This window comes from Acinonyx jubatus, chromosome D4, assembly GCF_027475565.1.
Source record: "Acinonyx jubatus isolate Ajub_Pintada_27869175 chromosome D4, VMU_Ajub_asm_v1.0, whole genome shotgun sequence".
Classification (NCBI taxonomy): domain Eukaryota; kingdom Metazoa; phylum Chordata; class Mammalia; order Carnivora; family Felidae; genus Acinonyx; species Acinonyx jubatus.
The window spans coordinates 47,479,177-47,501,694 of NC_069391.1; the positions used below are offsets into that span (position 1 = coordinate 47,479,177).

The window sequence follows — 22,518 nt, forward strand, 5'->3', positions numbered from 1 at the left end:
CCCTAAAACAAAAAAAAATTGTATAATTTACCCAAATTCCCTATATTGTTTGCCTCTTGTATGCTGTTCCCTCTGGAATTCCCTATGCCTCTTTCCTTTCTATCCTCTGAGTTGCACTTATGCCTCAATACTCGGCTCACATTTTACCCACTTGGGGGTCAGCCCCTAACCACTATGCTGACCCACACAGGATTCCTTCTGACCTACTTACTCCTTGGTTCTGGTTATATACTTTCTCATTTGTATAGTTTTTGTTGCATTCATCACATTTGTAGTATAATTTACTTATGTGTGGCTTTAGATTTTGAGTGTCTAGAGGACTGTCTCATTTTGCTTCCTTAACACCCCTCCCAGCTTAGGTCTTGACCACAAGAGACATTCAAGCAATGTCTTTCTGAAATTTAATTGTATATTATTTGAAGCTCTTCATTTTTCATCACTTCTGAAATTGATTCGCTTCAGGGTTTACCGTCCAGTGTGTTAAGCAACTCTTCCTTTTCATATCCTAAAGTCACCTCAGGCTACCTTCAGCAAGGGCTTTGGGAGTTGGTGAATAATTCTGTGTCCACAGAACCTATCACCCTTGTGATTTCCTCTCTGTCCTCTCTCCTTTCATGTCTGAAGATTGAAGAGTCCAAAGTCAGATGAGGTAGCCCCTTAATTATCGTTTTTTAAAAAACATTTGCCTTTCGGACACCATCTTTATCCAAACTATCCTATAGGAAACTTACAGAAGCCAAAACCACAGTATTCAAGGAGTAAACACATCGCACAAATGAAAGGTAATGCATTTTGTCTCATTTACCACATTTTTCCCCAGTGCATGATCATGATTGTAGGTTTTTGAAGGAAAAGCTATAGATCAAATCAAAGTAGTGGCAATAATCTCTGTCTCCTTTTCGTAAACAAGAGCTCAACTCCCAGTGCAGCCCCCCCTCACCCCCACCACGTCTCTTTCCCTGATTACCATTATGGCCACCAACCACTATATACAAGGATTTCTTCCAACCCTGGTTACCAAGCATTGTGTTCAGCAAGATGGAGTGTGCAACTTACTCCTTCCAACTAGAATAGATGAAAAAGGGTGCCTGGGTGACTCAGTAGGTTAAACATCTGACTCTAGATTTCATCTCAGGTCACGATCTCATGGTTTGTGGGTTTGGGCCCCGCATCAGGTCCCACACTGAGAGCACGGAACCTGCTTGGGATTCTCTCTCCTCCCCCCTCTCTCTCTGCCCCTCCCCAATTGCTCTGTCTTTCAAAATAAATAAATAAACTTAATTTAAAAAAAATTAGAATAGATGAAAACAACTAGAAACAACTGTCAGTTTTCTCTAAAATTAATCATTTTCCATTTTGCCATTTCCATTTCTAATTCCTGCTCTCAAGGTTTAATAATAATTATTATTGTATTATTTAATAATCATAATACTTGTAGAATGCCAGATTTATGTCGGGCACTATTCTAAGTGATTGGTATTGTATACATATAGTTATTTAATCCTCATGAAATCCAGATGAAATTCATACCATTATTATCTCTATTTTACAAATGAAGAAACCAGGGCACAGAGAAATTGGGTAATTTGTCGATAACACATATTCCAAATCTAATATGTGGCAGAGTGGAGATTTTCACCTATGCACTCTGACTCTTGGCCTAGAGCTGGGGTTTGGTGGAGAGAAAGGGGTAGGGAAAGCAGACAGTTTTATCTGAGCCTTTGCGCTATTAGCAGTGACGTTGGGTGAATATGCAAACTTGCTGAGCCTCAGTTTTGATGCCTGTAATGTGAAGACAGAAATAGACATTTCAGGGGCACCTGGGTGGCTCAGTCAGTTAAGCGTCTGACTTCAGCTCAGGTCACGATCTCACACTCTGTGAGTTCAAGCCCCACGTCAGGCCCTGTGCTGACAGCTCAGAGCCTGGAGCCTGCTTTGGATTCTGTGTCTCCCTCTCTCTCTGCCCTCTGCTCATGCTCTGTCTCTCTCACTTTCAAAAATGAATAAATGTTAAAAAAAAAATTAAAAAAAAAAAGAAATAGACATTTCAACAGTTTGTTGAGAGTAGTAAATATAAACACACATGTAAAATACCCGGTTGACTGAAAGTACTTCACAAATGTCACGTCTCTTTCTCCTTCACCCAATTAGTTCTCTATTTTTACATTGTCACAAGCATTTGAGAGCCACCGCCAGAAACCACATGGTTTACAGCCCAGTCCTGTCCTATACCAGCTGTGTGAACTAAAGCCCCCATTTCCTCTACTGTAAACTGGCAATCGTAAAACCCATTGTAAGATTAAGTGAGATCGTGTTTGAAAGGCTATTAGCACAATGCCTGGCATATGGTAAATGCTCAATAAATGACAGAAGCTATAATGATGGTGATGATAAAGAAGAGGAGGGGATTATGAAGGACTAAGGCAATGATGTTTTCAGCTCCATTCTCCCTTCCCCCCTAAAAAAACCTGCCATCTGCCCTCCAGGGCTATAAGAAAAAGAAAAGCGTGCCACCGTTACTTCCTGGAAGGGGGGAAATTACTTGAAGCCCCAGTGACCACACTCAAACACAGTAGTCCCAACCTTCTAGTGCATAAAATCATCTGGGACATTTATTAAAATTGCAGAAAGCACAAGTTCTGGTCAACAGAAAAATGATGTGGGCCAGAGAACCGGAGATCTACACTTTGAACCAGCTCTCAGGTGATTGCTTTGGTAGCCCTGGGATCACACTAAAATCACTGCCTTGGGATTAAATCAGCACATTTACTGCCTTGAACCAAGATTATTTCTAAGAATCTAAATGGGACTTTCAGTGAGATTTAAGACTGACTGTTGTTTGAAGGGGATTATTTATTAGGAAATATTCATTACTACTGACCAATTCAAAGTATTGTTCAACTATCGGACAGTTTAATTCTTGAGAATAAAATAAATAAATAGACACTCCTTTGACAAATATATGTGTACTCAAGTACATGTGAGTATTGATCTCAGGACTTTGAAGTATCCATAAAAGAACTGCCAGTCTATGTTCATTATCTCATACAACCTAGTCTTAAATTTCAGCCTGCTAGCCTATAGATGGTTTCACCCAAATTTACCTACTGTTACAGAAAGGATAATGAATTTGTGCATTGTGTAATCCTAAAAGGGCTTTATTGTTTTATTCAAACTTTATTCCTCGTACACTCATCAAGAATGTTTCCATGCGGGGACACCTGGGTGGCTCAGTTGGTTAAGTGTCCAACTGCAGCTCAGGTCATGATCTCATGATTCGTGGCTTCCATCCCTGCGTCAGGCTCTGCACTGACAGCTTGGAGCCTTCTTTGGATTCTCTGTCTCTCTTTCTCTCTCTGTCCCTCCCCGGAGCATGCATGCGTGCACGCTCTCTCTCTCAAATAAACATTTAAAAAAGTATATAAAAAAAGAATATTTCAATGCACTTCATTAAGTTCACACAATGAACAGCTTCAATATTGGTAAAGAAAATGTATGCATGGATAGTGCCACTTATTAGATTAAGAAGTTGAGGGGGACAAGTTTCCATTTCCACAGGCCAAAAAAAGTCAACATAATGAATTAATTGTCATCAAATGATTCTGTGCCTGAATCACTAGACTTTGTCTGCCATCAATTAAATTTAGTCTATCTCTATTGGTTTAGAAAAAAGAACTCTTAAAGATAAAAAAACAAAATTTTCATATTTCACTTATGGCCATGAAATATTATTATTATGGCTTCCACAGTATTATTAAGAAGTTAAATCTAAAGTCCTTCCAGGGACAAATTTAAGCTCACAACCCAGTAAGGAAGATAAATTCATCTTTACTGATCTTAAAAAAATTTGACACATTTGATAACTTTTCATTATTTCTGGCCAAGCCTTAAGTAAACCAAAAAATACAGGAAATCTGAGAGGTGGTTCTTAATATAAACCAAGGAACTTCACTCAGAGATAATGAACGCCTCGCCTTTTGTAAGGTTTTTCTAGTATTTTTCAAACATTTGTTAAGCAAAGAATTAAATCAGGTGCATATCACCAATTCCAGATCTCCTTTTCAACATCACTTTGATCAACTATTTTTAATCCAAACATTTCTTGTAACATTTGGGAGTAAAATGTTTTAATTTAGCCGTTTACAAATGTTTAAAATTAATCATTGGCTCAATTTCATACCAATTTAAAGAATAAAATTTTAAGAAGCTTAGTTTATGATTTTAAAAATTTTAGGGGCACTGGGTGGCTCAGTCGGTTAAGCGTCCCACTTTGGCTCGGGTCATGATCTCACAGTTGGTGGGTTTGAGCCCTGCATCTGGCTCTGTGCTGACAGCTCAGAGCCTGGAACCTGCTTATGATTCTGTGTCTCCTTCTCTCTCTGCCCTCCCCACTCATGCTGTCTCTCTCTCTCTCTCTCTCTCTCTCATAAATAAGTAAACTTAAAAAATTTTTTTTTAATTTCATAGCCCATTAACATTTGTTTCAAAAACTAGTTGGGGTCTTATTACATCTGTAATGTCTTAGCCCTACAGTTGAATGTTTTTAATATTATCTTTTAAAATTAGAGGTTAAAAGCATCTATTTCAACTTGCTATTTATCCTATCCCTTTTAAGGGAAAAATTATTTGTCTAAAAAAAAGTTGGAGGGTGTTTTTAAAGACTAATGGACCATCACAAATTAGAATCACGTGATATCTTTGCTCGGTTGACAATGTAAGAAGCAGGTGTCTATCGGGTTTCTCTTTGGTTTGACAAGCAGGTGTGCGGTATGCTGCTGTTGCTGATCCATTCAGACACCCAAGTTCAGACAATGGCAATCCAAAGCTCCTAGTCATTTTTGTTTATTCTAGCTAAGGAACGCCTGTGAACTCCATCCAGTCTGGGGAGTCTGCCTGCTCAGGGACAATTTTACTGGGTACATTCAGTGGTGTTTCAAAGTTTACAAGGATGAATATATATATATATATATATATATATATATATATATATATATATATGGTTGACTGGTTTTCTTTTTATAGAGCCTGACCTCATCTCTTGAAGCCTCCTGGAAGGCAGTATCAGTGTAATCTATGTCTATTCAAAGTAGATGTTGAGGGGAAAGTAATTCTCCAGTTTAGTGTATTTAAATTAACCTACTACTCTTACTCATGTACAGACATTCTAAAACCATGTTTTGCACTCAACCACAGTTTGCACTGAACTGAATCCCACGGTAAGCTCTAAAAGAACACATATAAAATATAAAGAATGCTGCTTCTTGGCCTAGGGTCCTTGGGCCGTCTGATCCTATGTAAAAATTCTGTGTGTGTGTAATTGTGCATTTTCCTGAGTAGAAGAGCCACAGTTTTCCAGAAATTCTCAATAGGGCACATGATTGCAAAAACTCTCTGACATGGAGAGAATAATAAATGATTGCTTGTCCTTGCTTTACTACCAAGTATAATAAAACATAGCAACATTGGATTCTTATGCCCCTTCATAATCGCATCAATAAAAGGCTGATTCTTAGGCCTTTCTCCTCTCCTCAGGGTTACCCTGAACCTCACTCCAGTAAGAATTTCTCAGGAGGCCAGGCCCTTTTGAGGGCTCTCTGGAGGGTCAGTTCCAGGGACAGAGCACTGGTGGAACACCAGATGACTTTAAATGGCACAGGCATGGCAATTAGATAAATTCAGATGGCTACCAAATGTCTCCCTTGACCTTCTCTTTTAGTTCTTCCTGTGATGGCAAAGAAATAGTCCAGTTGATGTTAGGATTATTTTTACCACCTCTAGAACACTCCCTAGTCTCTCTTTTCAACAGAGAGAGCAAGCCTCAGGCTCAGTCTTCAAAGGCATATATATGTGGCAAGAATTTCATAACATCTCTTTACTCATGGCATTTCTTTTTATAATTACCTTCTCTTTAAGGCAAATAATATTGGTTTTCAATTTACAGCTAGTGAGAAAATTTATTTTTTAAATGAATGTATCTAATTGGAAAAAGGGAAGACAACATCATAAAAATAAATGATAGAAATTTGGAAAACACTAGACCCAACAGCTGCTAATCAAGTCATGCTTTTAATTTTTGAGATTGTCTTTTTGTTTTTTAATGTTTGTATTTTTTTAATGTTTCTATTTTATTTTTGAGAGAGGGAGGGACATAGTGCAAGCAGGCAGGGGCAGAGAGGGAGAAACAGAATCCAAAGCAGGCTCCAGGCTCTGAGCTGTCAGCACAGAGCCTGAGACCGGGCTGGAACGCGTGAACCGTGAGATAATGATCTGAGCTGAAGTCGACACTTAACCGACTGAGCCACCCAGGCACCCCAAAACCGACTGTCTTTTGGAAAACTCAAACTAGTTAGGACAAATGTTATAGCCAACCATAGAAATTTCTATTAACCATCTCTGAAAAATAAGTGCAAATGGTGAGGGATGTCTTTAATATTAATCAGTTAGGATGTTTTCCAATGCTTGTAATAGAAAACACAACTAAGGTGCACCTGTGTGGCTCAGCTGGTTAGGCGTCTGACTTCAGTTCAGGTCATGATCTCGTGGTCCATGAGGTCAAGCCCTGCATCCGGCTCAGCGCTGACCGTCAGAGCCTGGAGCCTGGTTCGGATTCTGTGTCTCCTTCTCTTTCTGCCCTTCCCCCACTCATGCTCTGTCTCTCTCTGTCTCTCAAAAATAAATAAACATTTAAAGAGAAAGAAAGAAAGAAAGAAAGAAAGAAAGAAAGAAAGAGAGAAAGAGAGAAAGAGAGAAAGAGAGAAAGAGAGAAAGAGAGAAAGAGAGAAAGAGAGAAAGAGAGAAAGAGAGGAAGGAAGGAAGGAAGGAAGGAAGGAAGGAAGGAAGGAAGGAAGGAAGGAAGGAAGGAAGGAAACACAACTAAAAGTTACCTTAACCAGTAAGGACTGTCTCCTAATAGTTTCAGAGAAGATTCAGTCAGTGACTCAGAGACATCATCAAAACCCAGGTTCTCCGCCATTCTTAGCATGTAGTTTTGTCTTCAGATTTATTACCTCATGATCTCAAGACAGCTTCCAAGACACCAACTCCTCATCTAACAATGACCAGATTCAGGAAAGTGTGAACCACTGTCTTCTGGCCCTTTCAAGAGCAAAGGAAACTTACTCAAAAGTTTCCCAAGTTTTCCTTCACATTTCATTAGCAAGGCTGTACCTCATGCCTATATCTAAATAACATCACCAAAAAAAAAGAAACTACCAGTTGGGCCTTAGTCCAATCCCCATTTGCCCACCAGAGGGACTACTGAAGATACCAGGTCTAATAACAGAACAATACTGGGGTTCTCTTGCCAAGGAAGTATGAAGGGAATGGCTGTTGGGTAGGCAATCTACATTGTTTGCCATGAGCTTGCATTATTAATACAAGATTTTAACAAGTCTGAGGGGTGCAAAAAGGTTAAAAATAGAAGGTTAAAAGTAGAAGACGGTAGTTTTTTTTTCAGGGTCCATATAGAGTAAACTCTCAAAAAAATAATAATCTTAGGGGGGTTAAAAAACATTGATTAACCAATAATCCTTTTCCCCTATCCCAACCCCTCAGATATTGTGAGCAGGAAAAAGATACGCAAGGGCAATCCCACCTCAGTAAAAAAGTGGTTACTGTTGTTCTTGTTAAGAATTTGATCTATTTTTTAAGGCTGCACAATAGTTATCATGGGGAAAAGATAAGATCATTATTGGACTTTGTTAGACCCTTTCATTTTTAAAAGAAATTCCCTTACATGTGGAATCTGTCAACGGGCATCTTTATGTCACCCATGCATAGAACGTATAAATATTTAATCTGCCCTGACAGGTAATTTTAGTGATAGTAAATGAAGTAGGATATAAACCTCCAATTCACCGCTCTCAGGTTATTTGTGTTATAAATGCTTTCTAAGCATAATTCTTGGCTTTATTTCCCACCCTAGAATGAATGGAATTAAAGAAATGGCTGAATTAGGATCTGGACGGAGCCATGAGAAGACAGGAAAGGCCATTCGACAAATATTGAGATATTGCTTGAGCATGTAAGGGATATCAGGTTCTTTGCATTTATTCTGACTCAATAATAACTCTTCAAGACAGACAATTTTGTCCAATTTTAAAGATGTAAAATTGAGGACCAAAGAAAGGGAGTCATTTGCTAGAGTTTACAGAGCTAGTAAAGAGTGGAACAAAGATTTGAATGCAAGGTCTTTCTGAATTCAAATCCCATATTATTTCCATTGAACTATCCTGCATTTGTACAGCCCAATACCAAAGGACAAATTCAAGAGGTTATAAAGTGGGTTCAAAACAACAAGTTAAAAGATGTAGAGAAATAGAAAACCAAAAGTCAAGAACAAATCTAGACAACAAATAGACATTTAACACCTACTGTATGCCAACTGGACTAGAAAAGAGACTGGAAAACCTCTCTAGACATGGTGGGGGAAGGGAGGGAGTCAAGAATCAATAATGACTCTAAGATACTCTGAGATCTAAAGGGAGGGGCTTTTTATATGTTCCTTGGTGTGGGGCCAGAACAGGGAGTAGGTGTGGCTGGGACTTAGGGATAAACAGGCACACCTGGGGAATAAGGAATGTACTTTGCAGGGTGGGGTTGGGGGAAACCTACTTTATGGTAAGGTTGCCTTTTCACCGCTAGGTAAAATTTCCCTTACTTTACACTTCTATGGATCTGGGGGCAAAGTCTAGCTACCTAACTCTAAATTAACTGACAGACTTTTTCTCCTTGATCACGGACGGCCCCAATATTTCCATGGTTTATACATTGGTAGAAGTTATTTTTATCATAAATTTTAGTAATTACAGTTCATCAGGAATTATTAAAGCTATGATAGTATTACCATATTTGAGATCCCTCCGGGAAAATGATTTTAGCATTTCTTTTGCTCACATAACAAAAAGTGGGGCATTGTTGCCTGAGTTGTCATTTGAGTGTCAGTATTATCCAGATATCTGTCACTTAGATTAAATATCATTATCACAGTTGTCAGTCAAAATAATACCACATAGTTTCAGCCATATGACTCATTTGTAGAAAAGAATGCAATTTCTTTTAGTGTATCAATTTTAACCTGCCAATCTTCATAATGGACTGCATATTTTTCATTAGCCTCTTTCATACTTATCAGTGCTACCAAGAAGACTTGGCAGATATCTGTATTTATCCAAACCTAAGGAAAAACAATGCTAGTGCTAGGACATATTTTCAACTTGGGCTTACCAAAAGCCGATCTAGTTTCAACCCAAAGCGGGATATACCCCGTGCCCTGAAAAGCAAGTTGGGAAAATCCCAGGGGGCCAGACCATGCAACAAAATTTCCCAGCAGCAAACCAATGCCACACTCCTACTCACCCCCTTTCACTCTCTGAAAGTGCAGAAAATGTAGACTACTCCACATGCTCTTGGTCAAAGGTCAGAAGGTACTTTGAACAGTCTAATCCTGCCGATCTGTGGGAAGTGTACATAAATTCATCTTACTAAATATAATTTAGTAAGCATCTCATTTCTTGAAAACCATTAAACTCATTTTTCTAAATGAATTGTTCAGTATTTAAACATACTTTGGAATTAGCATGCAAAAGTTACTGGTGGTAGATTGTATTGCTTCTTTTACAAAGATAATATGAAGACTGTCTGCCTGATCAAAAGCTCTGAGCCTGGAGTCAGAAAGTCTTGGGTTCAAGTCCTGATTCAACCATTTGGTCAAGTTACAAAACCTCCCTTGATCTTTGCATCTAACACATAAAGATAATAAATTTTATTTCAACAAGTTGTTGGTTTGACCCCAGTGAGATGGTACAAATAAGTGGTTATAATAGTGGATGGCCCTTAAGGACTATAAAGAAATGGTAACAAATTTAAAAAGCAGTAGACTCAGTCAAGAGTCAGAAAGGAAATGCAGGGGCGCCTAGGTGGCTTGCGTCGGTAAGCATCCAACTCTTGGCTGCGGCTCAGGTCATGATCTCATGGTTCATGGGTTTGAGCCCCATGTCTGGCTCTGTACTGGCAGTGCAAAGCCTGCTTGGGATTCTCTCTCCCCCTTCTCTCTCTCTGCCCCTACTCCACTCATGCCCTCTCTCTCTCTCTTTCTCTCAAAATAAGTAAACTTAGAAAAAAAATTTTTTTAAAGAAAGGAAATACATTTAAGATATAGAGTGATTATCTGACTATTGAGAGAAAATTGAAGGTTTGGGTATTTTAAAAATTCCATGTAAAATATAGAGCAACCACTCTCCAAATACCAAATGATCGCCACATCTTAATCTGCAGCTTTGACCTCTACTCCAAGCTTTAGACTCTGATATCCAACTTCCCACAGGTCCTTCAAGACTACCGTTATTTCCTAACTTAGCAGAGGGTACCCATAATTCACTCAGTCACATAATTCAGAAACCTGGCTGTTATCCTAAAATCCTCCCTCTCATGTTCCACCCCAAACATCTAGATCAAGGTCAATAGAGCTGTGGTTCTTGAACCTGGCAGAGTTTCAGAACTAGGGTGTTTTGTAAAAATACCAAGTCTACCCCAGAGATTCTGGTTCAGAAGGCCCGAGGTATGTCGTGGGAATCTGCATTCAAAAATAAATAAACAGGGGCGCCTAGGTGGCTCAGTCAATAGAGCATATGGCTCTTGATCTCAAGGTTGTGAGTTCAAGCCCCACATCAGGGGTAGAGTTTACTTGAATGAATGAATGAATGAATGAATGAATGAACAGACAAACAAGGAAACAAGACTTCACAGAGAATCTGATGTTCATGGAGATTTAGGAGCCACTGCTATAGTGTACCTACTAACCAGGTCTCATTTCTGTACCTTCCTCACATCCTTACTATAGCTGTTTTACTACAGACCCTCATGTCTCTCCTGAATACTGAAATTACTCTATTAGTGGTCATCTTGCATCCAGTACCCCTGGCCCTTGCCACATTCAATCTATCCTTCTCAGTGCTGCAAGATTTATTTATCTGCACCTAAGCTTTAGAGAAGAACAAACCCTTGCATTACTAATTAACAGGCCTATAATCTTGAGCAAGTAATGCATCTCCCTAAGACTCCATTTTCTCATCAGAAAAATGAGGATGATACTAATACCTATTAAAGGAGATTAGGGGCTCCTGGGCGGCTCAGTCAGTTAAGTGTCCAACTCTTGCTTTCAGCTCAGGTCATGATCTCACAGTTTGTGGGTTCGAGCCCTATATCAGGCTCTGCACTGACAGCATGGAGCCTGCTTGGGATTCTCTCCGTCCCTCTTTCTCTGCCTCTCCCTGGCTTATTCTCTCTCTCTCTCTCTCAAAAAATACATAAACATAATTTAATTTTTTTTTAAATGAAGAAGATTAAATGAATTAAATATGTAAAGTTCTTAGTACAGGGACTGGCATATAGCAAGCTGTTACGATTATTATCATCATCGTTGTTCTGACATAAGTCTAATTATGTAATTTCTGTTTCATGTCCCTCTCCTGCTTACAAGCCTCTTCTTCAGTGAGCAAATCCCACACTTAGAACTTCTGGATTCCAATTCCCTTTCTCCAACCTGGACTTTAAATTATAAGCAGTCAGGAAGCATCCTATGATATTGCACGTCTTTCCAGATTTCCTCCCGTGGCTCACTCCCATGCCTGGATTATGTGGTTCAGCCAAATGGGAAGATCTAGTCTGTGATTTGGATCTTCCCCTGCTCAGGTCTGACTCCTCCAACTACCAGCTAACCAGAGTGAAGTATCCTGACTCCAAATGAAGTTAATGAGCACAATACTCTATATGGTTTGTACAGCACCATATTTACCACAGATCCATGGTATACATAATTATACACTCTTATCCAAACATGAAGTTCTGAGTGATTCCTGCCTTAGCCAATAGCTAAAGTTTAAGCTCAGGTAGAAGTAAACATGGATGTAAAAAAGGTAGAAGCTCAGGTAAAGGGGACCAGGGGAGAGATGTCATTTTCCGGGGGTGGGTGGGTCTTGTGGTCAGATCAGCAAGAGTGCCGTTATTCTTTATTGAAAGTGAAACATCTCGATTTCAGGAAGGTACATTGTGGTTGAAGCTGTACCCCCAGCCTGTGACTGGGGGGTATCGAAAGGGCAAAGGGAAGCAGAGTGAAGCCCTCAGGAAGAGAGATTAGTACAACACACACAAAAGGTAATGACGATGGTAATGATAGCTGACTTTTATGGAGTATCCATTATGGATTTGATGCTATGTTAATTCTTTCACAAACATTTTCTCCAACTGTCACAATAACCGTACAAGAGGTTGAGTGCCAGATGGAAAAACTGAGTCTCAGAGGAGGTGAGAGACTTGTCCAAGATTACACAACTAGTAAAAAAAAAAGCCCACCCCCAACCCCACCCCACCTCCCACAGGAGCCCAGTCATAAAAACACTTGAAGGAGACATTTTAGTTCACTGAGCACAGGCATGTGCCAGGGGCCCTTGTGAATCAATTTGCATGCTGTGCTCAGAATAGCAATTAGTGCCTATTTCTTTCATCCCTAGGATTCCCCCCGCTTTTCTTTATTTCAAGTTTTTATTTAAACTCTAGTTAGTTAACATATATGGTAAACTTGGTTTCAGGTGTAGAATTTAGTGACTCATCGCTTACATATAACACCCAGTGCTCGTCACAAGTGCCCTCCTTAATGCCCATCACCCATTTAGCCCATCCTTTGCCCATCGCCTTCCATCAACCCTCAGTTTGTTCTCTGTAGTTAAAAGTCTTTTATGGTTTGCTACCCTCTCTTTCTCTTTTTTCTTCTTCTTCCCCTATGTTCATCTGTTTTGTTTTATTTTTTTCCTTAAGCTCAACATATGAGTTTGGTTCAAGCCAGACGGGGCCAAGCCTGGTGGTGGCAGGTGAGGTTGGAGCAGAGAATGACTTCACTATTTCAAGTCCCAACTCTAGGTTGGCAATACAGTCTCAGACACTGGCTTACACAACACTATCCTTTTAAATCACACAAGAGGTCACTCATAAATCCACTAGATTCTGCCCATTATATACAAGTAAATAATCTCCCTGAGAATCAATTCTGGAGAATTAATCCAGGACATTCAAACATGGCCTTACTTATAACCTCCCCCCGCCCCGCCCCCACAAAAGAAAGAAAAAAAGAAAACAAAAGAAAAAAACCCAACAATACAAGGACGAATAAGTAATTTTTGGCATAAATCTACAAAACGGCCATTAAAACCTACATGAAAAAATGTTCATGACAACTTTGAAACAGACGTAGGGTATAAGCTAAAGTTTAAAAAGGAGTCAAATCGTATCTACCATATGGACATAATTACGTTTTTGTTCAAAGCATAGGAAACAAAACAACAACAAAAAGAATGAACCACAGTCAGAAGGGAGGGGTTGATCCTAGGCAGTGGGAGCATTTTTATTTTTCTGCTTGTTGACATTTTATATTTTTAATGAGCATAGGTTAATTCTCAACTAAATTAAATCCTCAATTAAAAAAAAAACCACTGTATTTAAAAGTGTATATATATATATATACATATATAGTGTATATATATATATACATATATAGTGTATATATATATATATGTATATGTACATAAAAGTGTATATATATATATACATATATATATGTATATATATACATATATATATATATATATATACTTTTAAATACAGTGGTTTTTTTTTAATTGAGGATTATATTGAGGATTATAATTGAGGATATATATACACACACACACACACACACACACACACACACACACACGTGTGTGTGTGTGTGTGTGTGTGTGTGTGTGTGTGTGTGTGTATATATATATATATAAAGAACTAACCTCCTGGAAAGTCCTAGTGCATTTTGGAATTGTTTCTGAGTCTGGCTTGGCCCACCCTCCTATTTTTGTCGTCATGTAGCCATGATCCCATGACCCAATAGCCCGGTGGCCTGTGGTAATCAAAGCTATTAAGTAACTTCCCTGAAGTTTTGAGGGTTTTGCCATTTTCTCCTGTACCTTATAAAGAGCCGTCAACAGGTTTTTGGCTTCATAAACTATCAGAAATCAGTCTTCCCCTCAGCAGTCCATTTTCACAGAGTGATGTGGTGAAAACACAGGACCACACAAGCAAGGACTGGTTTCAATTGTCAAACATCCCCTGTTGTGTTTGGTTTCTTTCTTCTCCCTGATGGGCTCCACTAGAACTCATCTGTAAACTGCTGCTCGTGAAAGATTCCACAATCCAAATAGGGCCACCCCCCACCACAGTGTATTCAGAACAGAAGTAGCCAGGTCACAAGCTTGCATCAACCAGTGATACCTAAGGATCCTTACCTAAGAGGAAACAGATGCCAGCTCAGTCACAGTGAACACAAAAATATCAAAGGACTCTTGTTACAATGTTCCAGTGGTCGGTACATACTTTTCAAGTTCTGTTCTAAAATATCTTGGCAGCCATTTTACTCCAGGGATCCAGACAGGGGAAAGTCTGTTCTTGCATCATTACCAACAGCTTGGGGAAAGCCCAGCCCCTTCACACACAAACAGGGCTGGCTGCATTTGACTGCACAAAGCCAGCCAAACTGGGACTCCTTAATATCTCATACCTTCTGTGATTATTCACTCAACACTACCTCTGAGATTTAGTGAAGAGCACAAAATACTACCACACTTTCAGACTGTAATACTACCACACTTTCAGAGGTACACCTAGTTTTTTTTTTTTTCCTACCTCCCGTCAGCCCTGCTTTGGTAAACAGGCAGATTCAGTCAAATTCATTTCTGTAAAACAGTGCTGCTCCATATGACTGTACTGAAACCACATTAAAGGTCTCAACTGAGGGCTATCTGGATTACTAGAAAGACACTTCAAGAAACATAAAATCTCAAAACAGTGTGACGAGTGCAATATGAAGCCAGATGAACCCAAGAAGATGAAGAAGGAAAAAGCTGTAACGGTAGAGGAGGGACAGGGACATCTAAGGGGAATATAGATCGATGGATGATAAAGAAGTCAAGAGAAGAGAAAAAATAACAAACCTGGAACAAATTTCTATTCTCAAAAAAAAAAAAAAAGCACCTCAATTAAAAAAAAATGTTTTTTAACATTTATTTATTATTGAGAGACAGAGAGAGACAGAGCATGAGCATGGGAGGGGCAGAGAGAGGAGGAGACACAGAATCTGAAGCAGGTTCCAGGCTCTGAGCTGTCAGCACAGAGCCCCACGCGGGGCTCAAACCCACCAATCGCCAGATCACGACCTGAGCCGAAGTCGGACACTTAACCGACTGAGCCACCCAGGCGCCCCAGAAGCACCTCAATTTTACTTCACTTTGGGTCTGCATCTGGGAGTATAAGTGGCACTGAGGGGCCCCAAACCTTCCAACAGGACTAAATTCACTTCTCCACAAATCGTTTCCTCACCCTCTCTCAGCCTTCCTCTCTCTTCCACCTTCCAGTGAAATTAAATGATCTCGCACATTTTACGTTTCGCATTGACTTCTTTTTAATTTTGACAAATGAATCAGAACTGAGGAAAATAAAGTTAAAATATGAAACAAGCCCAATCAGAAAAATATTTTCCAGAGATTGACAACTGCCTTGGTGGACCCCGCCTTCCCTAAGGTTTCCCTAGCTCTTGTTGGGGAGCCAAACAAACTCAATAAAAATGGACACTGTGATAGTCTTCATCCTATCAGACTATGAGGAAACCCAAAAGAAGGGTATACATGGCTCCTCTTCCCTTAAGGAAATGAGAATTTCAAAATTCTACATACATAAGCCCCAGCTAAGATTTTAAAGGATCTCAGAGAGCTGTTTTACAGTGAGAAAATGTATATTCTTGTGATAATGAAGAAAATGTGGAAGGAGGATCGGTGGTTTAAAAAAAAAAAAATCTTCAGATACCATAAGAATTTTTTACTCAAAATGTAGTCCATGGGAGCTTGCTCATGTAAAATCTTGGACATTACCCCAGATCTACTGAATCAGAATTTGCATTTTAGTAAGAGCTACAGCGTAGACATGTGTTCATTAAAGTTTTGAGAGGTACTTACCTAAAACCCTTCACCCCCTGACACCCTGTTCAAACTGAATACAATGTGGTTTAAAAATGTTGGATGGGGTAAAAAGAAATCGAACTGCCTCAAATGGTATAGAGGCAAGATCAGCTTTCTTTTCTTATCAAAAAAAAAAAAAAGGTGAAACATTTCAAAAAGTAAAACAAAATTAAACAAGTACAGGAAGAAGGAAAATGGGGGTTTCAGTTACTGATAAGCTTGATATGAAGCAACAGACTGTGGTTTCAAAAAAATTGAAAAGCAAGCAAATAACAAAAGCAAGAGGCTGCATTAATAGACGCGTGGTATCTAGATCAGGAAGATGACCGCCCTACTGTGCCTCACACTTATCAAATCTTATCTTAAGTACATTCATCTCAAGCCATCATAATGAAGGATAATACAAACAAGAACATGTTCAGGAGAGAGGGTCCAGAGTAATGAAATTGAAGTCATGACACGGGATGGTGGTGGGGATTTTTTCGGAGGAACTGGAGTTGTTAAACCCAGTTACAAAAAGATTTGGTAAGGAGCGCCTGGGTGGCTCAGTCAGTTGGGCATCCCACTTCGGCTCAGGGCATGATCTCACAGCTTGTGAGTTCAAGCCCTGCATCGAGCTCTGTGCTGACAGCTCAGAGCCTGGAATAAATAAAACATTTAAAACATTAAAAAAAAAAAAAAGATTTGGGGAAAAGGGTTATAAGAGAATGTCATGGGGAAAGCACATGCTTGGTCTGTGGACAAGCAATCAAGAACCATTGGTTAAGATATTTGAGGACCATTCAAACCCCATAAATCCATTATTTATGGCCCTCAATGAAACTTTCAAAGTATCTTCTGCAAAAACCAACAAGGTAGAGGAACAGGTGCCATTCTCCTTGAATTACAGGAGAGGAAAACATGATTAATGACGGATCTTGATCTAGAATGAGGTTTTCTGAGCTTTGTCCAATTTGTTTTCATACATATGGTTTCTTATGACATTCCTACCTTGGTCATCATTACAGAAGAAAAGGGGCTAAAAGTGACCCCAAAAAATCATTTTTTTTTCTCCTATCCTATGGTCCAATCTGGTTGTCACGGCCTCATGGAGTACTGAGCACCTGAAACATAGCTAAGTGGAACTGAAGAAATAAAATTTTATTTTCATTTAACTTAAGTTAATTGAAATAATAAATATAATTATTTATATTAAACTAATATTCAATTCAGTTATTGGAAAACTAAGTATATTTGAAACATTTTAGATATATGTCTACTTTTTCAACCGCATATGTTATAAAATTTAAACATTATTTCCAGTGACAATTTAACATCTTAATTAACATATGCTATAAGTGGAAAATACACTGCCAATATCAAATTATTTCATGAAAAAAATGAAAACTATTTCAGCATTTTGTATATTAATTACACATTAAAATATTTTAGATATATTGAGTTAAATAATAATATTATTAAAATTAATTTCCTATTTCTTTTTATTTTTGTAATATGTTTATTAAAAATGACAAGTGTGGGGGCGCCTGGGTGGCTCAGTCGGTTAAGCATCTGACTTTGGCTCAGGTCATGATCTTGCGATTCATGAGTTCGAGCCCCGCATCAGGCTCTGTGCTGACAGCTCAGAGCCTGGAGCCGGTTTCAGATTCTGTGTCTCCCTCTCTCTCTGCCCCTCCCCTGCTCATGCTCTGTCTCTCTCTGTCTCAAAAATAAATAAAAACATTAAAAAAAAAATGACAAATGTAGGGGCGCCTGGGTGGCTCAATCGGTTAAGTGTCCAACTTTGGCTCAGGTCATGATCTCACAGTTCGTGGGTTCAAGCCCCACATCGGGCTCTGGGCTGACAACTCAGAGCCTAGAGCCTGCTAAGGATTCTGTCTCTCTCTCTCTCTCTCTCTGCCCCTCCCCCATTCATGCTCTGTCTCTCTCTGTCTCAAAAAAATAAACGTTTAAAATAGTTTTTTTAAAGGATAAATGTGGCTCAGTTTATATTTCTATTAGACATCCCTGTTCTACGTTACTCTGAAAGAGCATATTATTTGTCTTTCTTTGTTCATGTTCAAAAAAGAACTCAAACCCCTCCAAGCTGAGGTTGCCAGTAGTTGACTTTTCTATCAAGCATACCTTAAGAAGGAAATATAGGGGCACCCGGGCGGCTCAGTCAGTTAAGTGTCTGACTTTGGCTCAGGTCATGATCTCACGGTCCATGGGTTCTAGCCCCACATCTGGCTCTGTGCTGACAGCTCAGAGACTCGAGCCTGTTTTGGATTCTGTGTCTTCCTCTCTCTCTGCCCCTCCCCTGCTCACACTTGTCTCTCTCTCTCAAAAATAACTAAGCATTAAACAAAAATAATTTTTAAAAAAGGAGGAAAGATAAAGAAGGAAATATAGGGGCACCTGGGTGGCTCAGTCGGTTAAGTGTCTGACTCTTAATCTTGGCTCAGGTCATAATCTTGAGGTCCACATGCGTCCGGCTCTGCACTGATGGTGTGGAGTTTGTTTGGTGTTCTCTCTCTCCCTCTTGCTCTGCCCTTACCCCACTCATGCTCTCTCTCTCTCTCTCAAAATAAATACATAGATTTTTTAAAAAGAAGAAAAGATAAAAACTGCCAAGAAGAGCAAGATCCCCGGCATTGCTCTCTCCTCGTGTACCCTCCAGAGTTAAGCAGAGCCTCATTCTTAGAAACAGTTTCCCTGCTGGAAGACACTCCCAAACAGAGAAATGGGACACTTCTGGAACATGTTAAATACAGGAAGAAATTCCTTCTCTTTTCTGCTTTTGTTTCAGACGCGTGGCCATCCCTCAGGTGGTTGCCCTATTTTGCTATTGCCCTAGTTGCCTTTGGTGGGACTGGTCACAGAGAAGACTGTTACCCTGTTCCTTCTGTCCTTCACAGGAAAAGAGGTACATACCAAACTGCATACACTCGAAAGCCTGTGTCAGAAATGAAATTACAGATAGCCTGGCCCTTCCCATCTCTCTCAAATTAATGAAGAGCTCAAAATTTGCATTCATGGTTTAAGAAATGAGAGTAGAATACATCATTTCTTCCCTCTTCTTCTTCGCCTGGCTAGCTCCTGCTAGTCAACTGAGGCTTCTCTCTTTCAGGAAACCTTCACAAATCCAACTGTTAAGTCAAAATGTCCTTTTCTCTATTTCAGTCATTTCCTGTGCCTCCTCCTTTCATATTCTTCACCACTCTCTAGGTTAAAGGTCCTCTAGAACCTGCTGAGGTGTGTTTCCCCATGATTGCCTGACATTCTCAAGGTAAAGGCCAACCTGCAAAGGACATCTTGACTCTGGAGTCTAACTAGTTTGTGGGCCTGGAAAGAAGCAAGGAGCTAGCCTAGGGTCTACTACAGTGCTTAGCTAACCTCACCCATTCACATGCCACCTTCATGTTTTCTGCCACACCTGAGATCCTCCAGAGCTCTTTTAATGTTTGTCTTTAAATCAACACACACTTGTAATGTAAATAAATGCATTTAAAGAAGAATTAGGTGTGCCCAGGTGGCTCAGTCCATGAAGCATCCAACTCTTGATTTTGGCTCAGGTTATGAGCCCAGGGTCATGGGATTGAACCCCACATCAGGCTCCATGCTAATTGTGGAGCCTGCTTGGGGTTCTCTCTCTCTCTCTCTCTCTCTCTCTCTCTCTCTCTCCCCCCCCTCTCCTCTGCTTGTGCTCTCTCTCTCTCTCTCTCTGCCCCCCTCCTCTGCTTGTGCTCTCTCTCTCTCTCTCTAAAATAAAAAATAAAAATTTTAAAATGAAGAAGAATTAAAGACATTACAGAAACTTTATATCATTGCATCAATGGAAATGAATGTTTTTCCTATGCATTAAAAATACATAACAATCAAGGGGTACCTGAGTGGCTTAGTCAGTTCACCTTCTGGCTTCGGCTCAGATCATGGTCTCGTGTTCGTGGGTTCAAGCCCCACATCGGGCTTTGTGCTGCCAGCTTGGAGCCCGGAGCCTCCTTTGAATTCTGGGTCTCCCTCTCTCTCTGCCCCTCCCCTGCTCACGCTCTGTCTCTGTCTCTAATAAAATAAAACGTTAAAAAAATATTTTTAACTATATAACAATCAAAATAAAAGATTTATCCATGTAGTATCTAAAATCCTCTCTTTTACCACCAACAGTGTGCCCATGAAATGGAGGAACAATGGTCTAGAATGTCAGTGGCAGACCAGATGAAAGTCTAATGTGCGGACTGGAGCCTATGAAATTTCATGGTGAACTGATCCATATGGTTTAGGAGACCAGATAACGCTTTCTCTGAGCCACGGCCCACAGAGAGTGCAGATCCTCTCTCTGAACTCAGAGCTGAGGATGGTGGGGGAGGTGGGGGGCGGGAAATAGGGAAGCACAGATATCCAGTAAAGCCCAAGAAAAGCAAAAACGATCCCCCAAACTCATTCCCCACCCCACTCCACTGCCAGCTTCCAGCTTCCAGCTTCCAGCTTCCAGCTTCCAGCAGTGGTATCTGCCTGAGCAACATATTAAGAGTCTTGGGATGGATGAAGACTTTACTGGGGAGGCAAAAGGAAACAAGTATATGAAGTCTGAGGTTTAGACTTCGAGTGTGCTGTGTATCCCAAAGTGACCAGGTAGGTTTCTCAAGTGCTTTACGCAAACCTCCCTCCCCAACCTCTTTCATCAAAGATCATATCTAGTGATAATTTCAAAATCCCCTTTAAACCAGGTTCTGCAGACAAAATCAATTCGGCTTGACTTTTTCTTCTAAGTCTTCTTTCTTCTTTGGGACTACTGTTTTTATCAGTATCATATAGTTGCTCTTTGGCCAAGCATACGAGATGAAACAAAACTCCTCCTTTTGGAAATAGGATCTTAAAATTCTAAAACCTCAAATTTTATTAAAATCCCCTAGTTGTGTATAATGACTTTAGATCTAGACCACAGTTTAGTTTTACATACATTGTCTTATTTCAGTCAACTCTCAAGTTGAAACAGAAAGAATGTGTTTTTTAAAAAGCTAAATTAAATAAACAAATTTAAAAAAATGTTTAATGCTTATTTATTTTTGAGGGGCAGGGGGCAAAGAGAGAGGGAGACAAAGAATCCAAAGCAGGCTCCAGGCTCTGAGCTATCAACACAGATCTCACGATCCATGAGATCATGACCAGAGCTGAGGGTGGACAGTTTAACTGACTGAGCCACCCAGGTGCCCCAAACATAAATTTTATATAATATATCTATAGGCAGTTAAGATGGTAAAGAGAGCTTCTGGTAGCTGAATGGGTAAGCGACAGTTTCCTTTATACCAAACAAAACTAAGGGGCTGCAAACAGGTTATTTTAGAGGCAGGTTTCCAAGAAATGTCAATCACTCTCAGTTAACAGAAAGTTACACCCATATATTCTTAGAAATCTCTCAGTTCTCTCCTCACTACAGAGTGCTATGGTAATTTTCCTCTTTGAGGTGGTGTATATTAAATACACGTGGCTTGATCCGAAAATGTTAGGGGATTTTTGCAGTTTCCCAGCTTAGATGCACAGATACTATTAGAAATATTTAAAAAAAAAAAAAAGAAATATTTAGCAGAAGAAAGTAAAGGCTTGACACATGTCCCAAATAATCTTTTGAATAGTTAAAATATTGTCCTAAAAATTAATAGTTCCTTAGAAGGAAACAATTATTTTCTTGGTAGAAAAAAATAAGTTGACAATAGTTATCAATTTTCAACGGTATAGTGGAAACATTTGACAAATACAGCTTTTCTGGAACCCTTTTATAAAGTACAAAGGCAGTGTTAGCCTCACAGAAATTAATAAACAGAGAAAAGATGGGGCGCCTGGGTGGCTCAGCTGGTTAAGCGTCCGACTTCGGCTCAGGTCATGATCTCACGGTTTGTGAGTTCCAGCCCCGCGTCAGGCTCTGTGCTGACAGCTCAGAGCCTGGGGCCTGCTTCGGATTCTGTGTCTCCCTCTCTCTCTGCCCCTCCCCTGCTTGTGCCCTGTCTCTCTCTGTCTCTCAAAAATGAATAAATGTAAAAAAATTTTTTTTAAATAATAAATAAAATAAAATAGAGAAAAGAATTATTTTAATAAGTGGTAGAGGCCAATGGATATAAAATAATGTGTATTGTGTAAAAAAAAAAGGAAAGGTATATAACCATATTAATTTTTAAGGTTAATTGTACCATATTAACATGAACTTTCACATTCATGTTTTCTATCACAAAGACTTTAATATTCACTATCTCCTTTTAGTTTCTATAAAATAGGATTGCAATATTATGTTCAACTTAGCTATGAAGATATAGAAATCTAGAGAGGTTAAATAACATTCATAGAGTTACAAAGCACAGTAGTAAGTTAAGCTGGGACAACCTGGGACTTTTATCCTCTGGCCAAGTGAAATTATCAAACTGTGGTTTGTCTTCATTCTGTATATTGACCTTACAAGTTAGGCTGTCTTGTGCGCCTGTCATTTTCTTTCTTTGGAACCTAATAATTCACT

General features: G+C 39.5%; 1 long non-coding RNA gene across 1 annotated transcript in view; it reads right to left on the bottom strand.

The window, feature by feature from the left end:
• The window catches only part of LOC106986393 (uncharacterized), a 161,527-nt gene that overhangs the window by 96,516 nt on the left and 42,493 nt on the right, over positions 1-22,518 (bottom strand). The window lies entirely within an intron of this gene.